We start from the raw sequence: 12,246 nt of genomic DNA, 5'->3' as shown, positions 1-12,246 counted from the left end.
GGGTTTAGTTGCAGTTATTTAACCACTTGTTTTACATCCTTTCGTTAATATGAATAATGCTTTGATGAAGTCTTGGTGCACAAGGGTCGGTGTACCTGTGGCTTAGTGGGGAATGCATGTTGGAAAGATGCAGTTTCTTGTAGTCAGTTATTCATGCCGCTGTTGCGCCTTCTCTCGGCCAGGCTCTGTGCACACCATCCTGCCTGAGTTCTGGCAGGTCACCCAGACGAGAAACCTAAGAGAGTCTTGGCTGCTGGGATTTGATGTGTTGCTGGGTAAAGGCATTGGATGGAGGGAGGGACTCGCTGAGCAGGTTTTATAGGAGACTTTTCCTGCCTTTACTGGCCACCGGTCGTTTGTCTTGTGCTCTATTGTTTTTTCTTTGCTGAACTCCTGGAGATAGAGAAAGCCTCTTGCAGCCTGGGAAGACTAGCTACACCATTCTTGGGTGGGGTTCATTTTGCTTTTCAAGCCCAGTTCCTTCCCAGTTTGCAGTCTTCTTATCCCCAGAAAGGAGCCTCTTCTGAGGCCACTTTATGTGATGGTCAGAGGAGGGCCATCTGCCTGGTCTACCCCGGGCCTTACCTTACAATCAGCCACACAGAGCAGGGGTGGTCAGGCACCATGAAGGGGTGGTGGTAAGGAATAAATATAACAATGTTGGTAATGCACTCAGCGCAGCTCTCAGAACGTATCAACAGTGGCTTTCAACCTGGAGGCTGCTGTCTTTACCAGGAGGGGCCTTTTAAAGTGCTCTCACCCCTTGACCCCTCTGTGCTCTTCCAGGAATCTCTCCTAAAAAAATGATCACTATGTGTGAAGATTTCATCCTGGAGTTGGTTACTACAGCCAAAAAAAAAAAAAGGAAACGACCTAAATGCCCACTGAGAGGCAATCATTAAATAAATTATGGTACATCTAACAATAGAGGATTATGCAGGCATTAAAAATTAGAAAGAAGATATGGGTTAATAGAAGTGAAAACATGTTTATAATACATTGTTTAGTAAAATAGCAGTTAAAAAGTGCACATCTAATGTGATGGCATATTTGTAAATATGTGAATGTGTAAACATGCAAAAATTTAAGATTGTTTTAATGATGTGAAGGAAACCCTTTTTTTAAGAAAAAAAAAAAAAAAAAAGAGATGGTACCTCATTCTGCTGCCCAGGTTGGAGTGCAACGTCATGATCACAGCTCACTGCAGCCTCGAACTCCTGAGCCTCAAGCCATCCTCCCCCGCTCAGCCTCCTGAGTAGCTAGGACTACCGGTGAGCACCACCACACCTGGCTAATTTAAACTGAAAGGGTGACTCTGTAGGCTCAGACTCAGACCACGCCACACCGGTTGCAGTCAAGAGATCTTTATTGGAGGAGTCCGAGGGAGAGTCGAAGCGGAAGAAGAAAGAGAGCGAGGGCTCTGCAGCCTCCGTCTTTTATGCCTAGGGATGTTACTGGGGGTCGCTGGTTGGCTGAGGGGCTGGGTCTAGGCTGAGGTGGGAAGGTGTGACCTCTGATTGGCTCCTTTTGGCAGACCTGTGTTGGGGAGGAAGAAGAACCCGGAACCAGCGCCATTAGGGTGCTCCTGTTACCTAACATTCCTCCCTTTTTTGTTTTTTAAGAAGTGGGGAGGTGGGCGTCGCTGTTCGTCTGGCTACTTCCTGCTGAACGGAGGCGTCGTGGGGAAGGGATATTGGAGGACTGTAGGGGCAGAGCAACAGCAGGAGGCTAAAGAAGACGGCGCTGAAGGTGAACACTTCCCGGGGTGTGAAGTCTAAAAATGTCCCTTGTAAGTAGAGATCATCTATGGACGCGAGCTATCCGTATGGCAGAGAAGGATCTGCTATGAGCCACGTATCTTCTTGGAGGGCCTGGAGGAAATCTAAGAAATTACAGGTCCTGGAGGTGGAGGCCATAGGTACGGGAGTCCTGGTAGTCTTCCTCGGTTGCTAGGAGTTGGTAGTGCCTAATGAGAAGCTGGTTAAAAGTCTGGTTAGATAAGGAGGTTCGTTGTTGTATGAACTTTATTAGGCAAGGGAGGAGAATACACAAGGCCGCTATGCCTAAGAGGGGTCCCAGAAACGGTAGGACCCAAGCTAAAAGAGGCATTTTTAGAGTGTCCCAGGAGAAGGAACGAGAATCTGAGATGCGTTGTCTGATCTCAGAAGCCTTGTCCTGTATACGCTGGGCAGCATCTCGCACTATCCCTGACTGATTAGTGTAAAAACAACACTCTTCCCCTAAGAAGATGCAGAGTCCTCCTTTCTCAGCAGTGAGGAGGTCTAGGCCTCGGTGGTTTTGGAGAGTCACTGCTGCTAAAGAGTCTATTTGAGATTGTAAAGTAAGGATAGATTTTGTTATTTCTTGTAAACTGTCTGAGAAATCTTTTGAGAGGATGTGGTAGTAGGATAATGACGTGGACAAGCCGGCTATTCCAGTCCCTGTGGCAGTGGCTATTTCTAATCCTATGAGTAAGGGTATTAGTTGCACGGCTCTTTGCTGACGGACTTGAGCTTTGAGGGGTACTGATAAGGTCTGATTCCTTGGGGCAATGTCAATGTGGGGGCTTAGAAAGACTAAGGTGCAGGTGCCTGTCCAGTTAGTGGGGAGGCAGATATAGGTTGACATTCCACATAAGAAGAATATGCCTTGGCTGGGTAGACAGAACTCATTATGTATGTTAAAAAGGTGTGTGAGTTTGTTGTTTTCATTTTCCCATACTCCTAGAGTACTTGCTAAGGTGGCTCCAGTGAGCGGCTGGAAAGGGGTGTTGGGAGTAAACTGAGTGGCTCCCTGTGTTTTATTTTCCCATTGGAGGAAAAAACGTTTTGTGTGTACTAGGAGCCATTCGAGAGAGCGATTGAAAGAGGGGATGAGAAGGCACTCGCTAGTGGTGGGGGCGCTGCTGCAGGGAGTCCAGGGGTGAAGGGTCATGCAGGGAGTATGTCTGCCATTACAGAACCCGGACTGTTTGTTGAGTAGGGAGGAGGTGATGATTTTGGGGGGGCCCAGAGAAGTGGACAAGCTGTTTGAATGGAGCTGTTTGGGTGACTTGAAAGTTACTATGATCAGTTGGGGCTTGAAGCTGTAGGGTGTAATTACACTGATGCGGTGGTAGGTGCCCTAGAGGCAGGCCAGATGACAGGTTGCGTTGTATGCATAAAGGGGCTTGGAAAGTTAAAATAGTATTTGTGGTTACACGGCCGCTTATGGGCTTTTTATTGTTTGTGTAACGAGTGATGTTGGAAATGTAAGAAAGCAAAAGTTGGGTTCCACGTCCTGTCATGGTATTTTTGGTCATATCAGAGATGGGGAAATCGGCTAATGACTGCACGTTTAGAAGTTGGAAAGGGTCTTTTCCTTCATAACGAGGGTGGTAGGTCAAGTTGGTGAAGACCTAGTTTTTTGCGGGAATGGGAGTGGCAACATAGCCAGAGGTTGATAGAGAGATACACAGCCAACAGTCATTTGCCAGGGAAGGATTGGACTGGTTTAACAGAGTGTGAGTTAAGTTGAGAGTCTTGTAGAGGTAATTAGGAGCTAGTGGAAGGGGAGGGGTGGTTGTATGAGGTATCCAAGGAAGTAGGAGGGATATATAGGCAAAGAGCAAATAGGAAGGTAAAGAGGGTGCTCTGGAAAACGAGATCATTTTATCTAGTATGAGTTCTTTCACCTGTGTTTTTTGGAGGAAGCGGTCGTTCCTCAGGATTAGTGGTAGGAGCCTTTTAGTCTGGGATGTTTCTTTCTGAAATAGGAGGTGCAAGTCCTCTAATTGTTCACAGGTGTCTTGGGATTCCTGAGCTGATGATCCCTGACTATGGGAGGGCCAGAGGTGGAGACAGCGCCCCAATATTCCTGCAGAACCGAGAAAGTAGCTCCGGTATTAAGGAGGAAAATGACGAGACGCCCATCCACTGTAAGAGGCACCCTGGGCTCCTGCGTCGGGGAAGAGGTCCCAGGGCCCCGTCAGTCGTAGGCCGCTAACCCAGTGAGATCGGCTTCAGGACGGGGGTCTGGCCCAGCTCCCCAGAGGGAGCTGGGGCAGTCGGTCGCCCAGTGGCCGGATTGTTGGCACTTGGGGCACGGTCTTTTGGGTGGCCTGGGATTAGGACACTCACGAGCCCAATGACCTTCATTCCCACATTTAAAGCAGGGTCCAGGGGGTTGGCGGTGAGTGGTGGACATAGAGGCATGGCGTCTGATAGGCTGGGTTGAGGCCTTGAAGGCCTGAGCTAACATCTGGCACTTTTGCCTCCTTGCCTGCTCGTCAACGGTTGTGGTAGACTTTGAATGCGGTGGCGAGGATCTCAGTCTGCAGGGTAAAGGGACCTCTGTCTAGCTTTTTTAGTTTGGCCCGAATGTCTGGGAAGCTTTGTGCAAAGAAATGGGACATGAGAAGTTGCCTGCCGTTGGGGGCTTCAGGGGTCTATGTTGGTGTATTGTTGGAGTGCCTGTGTAAGGCGGGCGAGGAAGGCGGATGGGTTTTCATGTTTTTCCTGAATGATTTCGTGAAGTTTTTCAAAATTGACTGCCTTTTGGGCTGCCTTGCAGAGACCTGTTATTAAACAGGTGGCAAAGTGGTCTCGGGCCAAGACACCGTTCTGGGAGTTATAGTCCCAGCCAGGGTTGTGCTCGGGGACTGCCTGCGCCCCAATGGGTAGGGCTGGGGTTGTTTGGTGAACCTGATCTGCATAAGTACGGGCCTGCTCCTAGACCGGTCTGCGCTTCCTGAGAAGGAGGGGGTTAGAGAAATTCTGATGTAAGAGGTGGAGTTAGAAGTGTATGAGCCTAAGTGTTGACAAGACAGTCACAGAGAAGGGAACATGGACAGGAACAATAATATATTTTGTTCGTGTAACTTCTGTAAGAGGGGCGAGGACGGAAAGGTGTGATGTGGAATGAGAGGTGGGAGGGCTGAGCGGCGGAGGGGAGGGAGCTGGAGGGGTTGTGGAGGAAGGGGAAAGGAGAGAGAGGTTGGGGGAAGTGGTAAAGGGCGGGGCTGCTGCTGGCCAGGGAGCGGCCGGAGGGTGGGGCTGAGGGTGGTGATATGGAGTTAAGATTGGGGGAAGGTGAGGGCAGCGATACGATGTTGAGGGTTATACGGGGCTGTGGGCATAGGGGATCTCTTCCCATTCTCCTGTTCGTTCACAATATTTAGAGGCCCATAAATGGGTCATTTATTTTGGTTGTTTAAGGGGTTGTGAATTTGATTAAGCGTTTAGGTTTGAGGTCGGCGGCAAAGCCTAGGGTAGCCAGATTGTCTAGAAGGCATTTTAGGGGGGAGTCGGCCGGCAGGGATGCGGAGCCTCCCATAGTGGGAGAAGGGGCAGTGATGGCTAAGAGGGCGTCCCCTAATTAGCTGAACACTGTAACCAGGTTCACAGCCTTCGGTTGGTCATCACCAAGGCGAAGGGACTGAAGGGCCAACAGGATGGCCGAGGGACCGTGAGCCACCTGGTACCAGGATTTTGTATGTAGCCAACAGTATGGCGCGGGGCGGAGGCTCAGGCCGGAGGGGCGAGGAGGAGAGGGAGAAAACTCCGGTCCCTGCGGGTCGAGGAGGGGAAGCGAATGATAGGGGCCTACCACTGCCGTAGGGGTGTCGGGCGAAATGTGTTTGTCACGGGAGTGGCTACCGCCTGGCGATTTGCCCGAGAGGTAGGCCCAGGAGGGGAAAACTTACCGAGATGAGGCCGGTGGTGGGCGAAGAGCGTGGCGAACAGGAAAATGGGCGAAGACTGACCGGGGCCTGGTCTGAGCCTGAGAGGGATTGGGGTCCCACCAAAGGTGGGGAGTCCCAATCCGAGTCACGGCACCAATGAAAGGGTGACTCTGTAGGCTCAGACTCAGACCACGCCACACCGGTTGCAGTCAAGAGATCTTTATTGGAGGAGTCCGAGGGAGAACCGAAGCGGAAGAAGAAAGAGAGCGAGGGCTCTGCAGCCTCCGTCTTTTTTTTTTTTTTTTTTTTTTTTTTGAGACGGAGTCTTGCTGTGTCACCCAGGCTGGAGTGCAGTGGCGCGATCTCGGCTCACTGCAAGCTCCGCCTCCCGGGTTCAGGCCATTCTCCTGCCTCAGCCTCCCGAGGAGCTGGGACTACAGGCGCCCGCCAACACGCCCAGCTAATTTTTTGTATTTTTAGTAGAGACAGGGTTTCGCCATGTTGGTCAGGCTGGTCTCGAACTCCTGACCTCAGGTGATCCACGTGCCTCGGCCTCCCAAAGTGCTGGTATTAAGGCGTGAGCCACCATACCTGGCCCAATAATTCTTTACATTACATTCCATTTGTAGGCTTGGCACAGTGGCTCATGCCTGTAATCCCTGTACCTCCCAAGGTTTGTGGGAAGGATTGTGCCAGGAGTTCAACAGCCTGGGCAACAGAGTGAGACCTCTTTTCTACTAGCAAAAACATGTAAAGTTTGCTGGGCATGGTGGTACACGCCTCCAGCTACTCAGGAGGCTGAGGTAGGGGGATCACTTGAGCCTTGAAGTTCAAGACTGCAGTGAGCTGTGATCAGGCCACTGCACTCCAGCCTGGGGAACAGAGCTGTTGCATGCCTGAAAAAGAAAAAAAGAGAAATGAATTCTATTTGTCATCTGACTAGGCCTGAGTGATCTAGGTAATAGAACCAGGAGTGGTCCCAGGAAACAACTGTCAAAGATGGGTCACAATCAGAGAACTAGAAAGCTTAACTATAAATATGCTTCAATAATCATACAAATTATTTATTTAAATGATAAATAAGAATACATTTCTTGGAGCTACAGGGTCAATATTGCTGAAAATGACACAAAAAATGTAATTGTGTGTGTTGCATAATTATAAGTTGAATTCACAGGCTTTCCAGTCTCTTATGTGAAAGTTAGGGAATGAGAACCTGAGACTTGGAATGGAGAAATCTGGGTGGACTCAGATGAACCTGAGAATCCTGAACCCTTGAGTCATTCTGAGCTTCCTTTGCCAATGGAAGCAGCTTGCCTGTCATGTCTGAGAAGAGAAGACTCTCTTTTCCTTGCTTAAGGACCCTGTGTTAAGATCACCCAAGGCAGTTGCCTTGCAAGGGATACCTTTTCTCCTCAAAACTTAGGGCTTGTGGCCACTAGACTCTCAACTGACATCAGAACTCTATGTACTTGAGTAGGGCACATACAAAGTTTACCCTGGGAAGATTTAGCTTCTACACCAAAAAAATGGCAAGATTTTGATACATTACATTGTAGAAACCTGGAGTATATGTGCATGAATAGATTCTTAGGGTGTTAGACCAAGGAAGGCAGAATAGAACTTAGCATCAAGTCAAATTTATTGATACAGGTGCACTGATCAGAGATTCTGGATTCAGTGTGTTGATTTGTGCAGGGGGAAGGGGCTCTATAGTTTACTTAGCTGTTTGAGTGGAACTGGGACTCAATGGTGACCTATATTTAAAGACACTGAGGTGCCAGAACATCCTTGGTGTGTTGTAGGGGATGGGATAAAAAGGCTTAGGGAGATGTTGGAATAGATTTGTTGTAGACAATTCGCACATCCACCCACCCAACCAACCACTACATTCTCCAGGGGGGCCCAGAGGACATTCCCTTCACTATGACATTGGGAAATTCATTAGCGAGGGGACCACTACTATCGATGAAGACTTGGTGGTGGCTCTCCTCTATTGGCCACATATGAAAATAAGAGATGACACCACTGTGATGGGCTCCTTAATCCACTGGGAATCATGGGATCCCAGAATAGCAGAGGCCAAGTGGTAGCCTCCAACTGCCAAGGGCAGAGCAGGGCACATACACTGTAATGGGCAGTAAAATGGTGGACATCACTGTGTTTTGACTCACAGGAATCTTGTCATTGGCTAATTGTCACAGTGTCCCTAGGACTGAAAGAGATGGGCATCTTACTAAAATGCTGTGTGCTCTATGTAACAGGGAAAACTCCATATCTGGTGTCTAGAAGCTGATTTCAATCACCACAGTGGACAGCCAGAATTTCTTGTCCATTTTCAGACCTAGTATTAACCCAGAGCCTCTTCTTTGAAAGGACGGCTGGGTCCCCTTAAAGAAGGACTCTTTACAAATGTATCCTATAAACCATCCCGTAAGCCCTCCCCAGAGGGACCTCTGACCGTTTACGAGAGTGAACCACCATAGCCCACAGTCAAAGTCGGGGAATACAGCACTCAGGGCCCAAGTTCAGATCACCGAGCACACATCCTGTGGTTACCTCCCCACTTCCTAAATAGAATAGATGCACTTGGCAACCAGCAAAATCCCAGCATCAACTCTGTGACACAAAGTGGAAGCCCCTGGAACTTCCTTTCTGACCAGGAGGGTAAAATATCTGCTGCCAGTTTCCTCACAAATAATTGAAAGAGAATTCATCTTGCCAATGGGAGAATTCACTTTCTTAGAAGGCAGCACAGCCTAGTCTCATAGGAGGAAAGCACTTGCCCCCCTTTTTCATGCCTTTGGCCTTTTTCCTTTCAAAATAGTAATGTACCATTATTGTGCTAAGAGCATTTGATTGCTTTCTGATCCAGATCAACAAAAAATTACACGGCAAGTCCTTACTTAACACCGTGGATAGGTTCTTGGAAACTGACTTTAAGTGAGACAACATATAACAACCAATTTTACATAGGCTAATTGATACAGGCAAGAGGTTAAGTTCCTATGGCATATTTCTGGTTATAAAAACATTACCGAACTTCTAAATAAAAACCCCAAATACTTCTAATCATAAACATTAAAATGAATGTGAACTATAGGTACATTTAAGAAAAATTAATAAGAACAAGATAATTGTTACTCAGGGTTGCGGGAGCTGAACCCTATCTGAGCGGCTCAGATCACAAGGCAGGAACTGACCCTGACCATCGCAGGGTGCGCTCACACACACACACACACAGTCACTCACACTGGGACCATGCAGACACGCCAGTTCCCCTCACTGGTGCACATCTCCAGGCATCTGCTGGAGAAAACCCACACAGACATCAGGATAATGTGCGAACTCCACACAGACAGTGGTCCTGGCTGGAGGTGTTTTCCTTTTTTCTCATCAATGTTGTAAAAAAATCACATTGAATGTGACAACTTTATTCAAGGACCTGCTGTAGCTTTTTCCTCCACTTATTCTCAAATTTCTCCCGTACTGGGGAGGGGTACAGGTCTCAGTTCATCTTGCCACGTCACGTCCATAATCTGTAGATTCAGTGATGCATTGGCTCATTTGTTCTTCCATCCAGCAAGCTCTCAGAAGGCTCTCTGTACACCTGGCCTGTGCTGGACACTGGGGAGTAGCTGAAGAAGCCATGCTCTGTGTGCTCAAGAAGGTGGCCCAGGTAGGGTGGATAGGGAAGCAATTTCAGTGCAATGAATGTTACTATTGAAGAGTAGTCGGGGAAAAGAGAGTCAAGGAAAGCTCCTGGACAGACCACTTCCTAAATTAAATCTCAGAGAGCCAGTAGGTGTTGGCCTGGAAGGATGATAGAGAAGGGGAATCCACATGGAGGGAACAGTGTATGGGAAGGCATGAGGACCAGAGAGAGGACAGCGCAGTCAAGAGCAGGAACAAGCTCAGCACAGCTGCAGTGCTGTGTGGGGTGTGGAGACACAGGAGGGGAAGCCTGAGAGGTCAGTAAGAGCCAGACCACCAGTCTTTCCTGGCCAGCTGAGAAGCTTGGAAATAGTGCAACCTAGGCTTGGCCACAGTAGAGCAGGCCTGTATTGCTTTCTGACAGACGGACACTTCACAAGTGGAGGGGAAGGGGACAGCACGTACCCACCAGGGGCCAGAGGATGAGCCTTTTGGAAAGTCCTTCTGGTTCCCCTTTCCTCTGTCTCACAGGCTGGAGTGCAGTGATGCAATCATAGCTCACTGGAGCCTTGAACTTCTGGACTCAAGCAATCCTCCCGCCTTGGCCTCCCAAAGTGTTGGGATTACAGGCATGAGCCACTGCACCTGGCCCTTCCTGGGGCTTCTATCCAAATGTAAGGTTTGTGCTGGGACCACGTATAGGAAATTGCCACCTTGTGGGTAATGCTGGAATTACAGATCTAGAAATGATGATGTTCCTTATTTCTGAATTCAATGTGTATTTCCTAATAATTACAAGCCACAGTGCTGGAATAAGGAGCCGTCTATCAGGTGGAGAGAACAGAAATGTATACAAAAGTCAGTGAATGTTCAGAGGTATGCCTGAAGCAATAGGTTGGTGAGGGAGGTCATGGAAAGCTTCAGAGATGACACCTGCACTGAGTAAGGTAAAAAGGGGTCTTTGGGGGCCATATTCACTTTCCATCCTGCAGCACAGAGTAGGAAAGGAGTCACTCAAGGTCACACAGCTCTTCAGGGCAGAGCTGGGGCAAGCACCCAAGTTTCTGGGTATGTCAGCCCAGAGCTCTTTCTTATACATGGTTGGCCTTCAGTTTAAATGGGTCCCACTCCTGGTGCTCTAGAAATGGCCTTTGCAGAATCTGATCTTCTGCTCCTGCCTGTTCCCAGGCCCCCTCATGGTAATTGGTCACAGTCAGCTTTCTGATGCAGTAATCTCTTCCTTTGTGATCTGTGTGAAATTGCAAAACACTAAAACTCTCCCTAGGGTGAATACTGTGCTGAAGCCAGGATCTTTTCCTCCCTGGGAAGAAGAAACAAGGTGTGTCCCAAGAGTATTTATCCTCTTGGTACATAGGTACTTTGTAAATACTGTGATGTGAATGAATCAGTGAAGACAGGGGAGGTGCATAGGCCTGAGAGGTTAGTCCCAGCTCTCCTGTGGGCTTATCCACAGAATAGTCTGGAAAGATTAGTTGGGGCTAGATTACAAAGGTTGCTGAATGCCCAGCTAAAAAGATTGTCTTTCTTCTACTAGCAGAGGGGAAGGAAACCTGTTAGAGAACAGGGAAGGAGCAGGATCAGAATATAGGTTGGTTTCATTCCTTGTCAAAGAGAGAAAAATAGTCCCAAGTCAAAACTCTTATCTGTCCCAGCCATTGATACTACTTTGCGAACCCAAAAATATTGGAGACAGGTTTCAATCAATTTAGAAAGTTTATCTTGCCCGGGTTAAGGGCACACCCATGATACAGCCTGAGGAGGTGCTGACGACATGTGCCCAAGGTGGTCGGGGCACAGCTTGGTTTTATACATTTTAGGGAGAGATGAGACATCAGTCAATATGTGTAAGAAGTACATTGGTTCTGTCTGGTGTGGTGGGACAAGCCAAAGTGGGGGCTTCTCGGTCATAGGTAGATAAGAGACAAATGGTTGCATTCTTTAGAGTGTCTGATTAGCCTTTCCCCGAATACACAGTTTACATGTGAGAGGAGAGTAGAGGAATAGTCACTTATCCCTTAGTCTGGCTCAGTGAATCTGCACTTTTACATAAACAATAGGGCAGAAGAAGCAATCAGATGTGCATTTATCTGGGGTGAACAAAGCATAACTTTGAGTTCTGTCTGTCCTTTGTACTGCACGTGTGAAGATAAGCCATCAATTTACTAGCCAAGGTGAAATTCAACATAACTGTTTTAGGGTAAAGACCTTGAGGCCCACAGAGAATTTCCTTGTGGGTAAATTATGAGAAAGGTATGTAGCTTTTTTTTTTAATTGAAGCTTTGTAGCTGTCTTATTTAGAAATAAAATGGGAAGTAGATTTGCCTGACTTAGTTCCCAGCTTGACTTTTCCTTTTAGCTTAGTGAGGGTCCGAGATTGATTTTCCTTTCACAACTTAATAAAGAAATTGCACTAGGTCTTCTAGATATCTGAGTTTTTTTGTTTCTAAATTTAGTAATTAAACCATATCTCTAGAGAACAACTAGAAGCTGGCCTGTGATAAGCTTACAACACTCAGGAAACAAGCACAACCTTTGTGATACACTGTTGAATTTCCTTCTGCGACATCACCCAGGCTGTGAACCTTACTACACATACAGGGCCCCAGTACAGTAACTTCCTAACCTGGGTCTGGTGCAGTTAGTAATCTCTTTCCTCACTCTCTGCCAACTGCAGCACCATTGCATTAACTCCTGGAAAAAAGTCTGTAGTGGAGTGCTATAGGGCTCTGTTCTGGTCAACGTTTTTATCAGTAACCTAGATGAACTCAGAGTATTCAAATGCCCCCAAAGAAATTAATATACATTGGATAGGAAAAGCAATATTCAAAAAGGCTTGCATAGCTTAGCATAGTGAAGAGAAATCAGATGTTGAAATGTTCTGGAGATACATGTCAAGTTCTATGTTTGAG

This window comes from Symphalangus syndactylus, chromosome 3 (genome assembly GCF_028878055.3).
Source record: "Symphalangus syndactylus isolate Jambi chromosome 3, NHGRI_mSymSyn1-v2.1_pri, whole genome shotgun sequence".
In the NCBI taxonomy this organism is placed as follows: Eukaryota; Metazoa; Chordata; class Mammalia; order Primates; family Hylobatidae; genus Symphalangus; species Symphalangus syndactylus.
The sequence above is the reverse complement of the archived record's forward strand: the minus strand, read 5'-3'. Positions refer to the sequence as shown.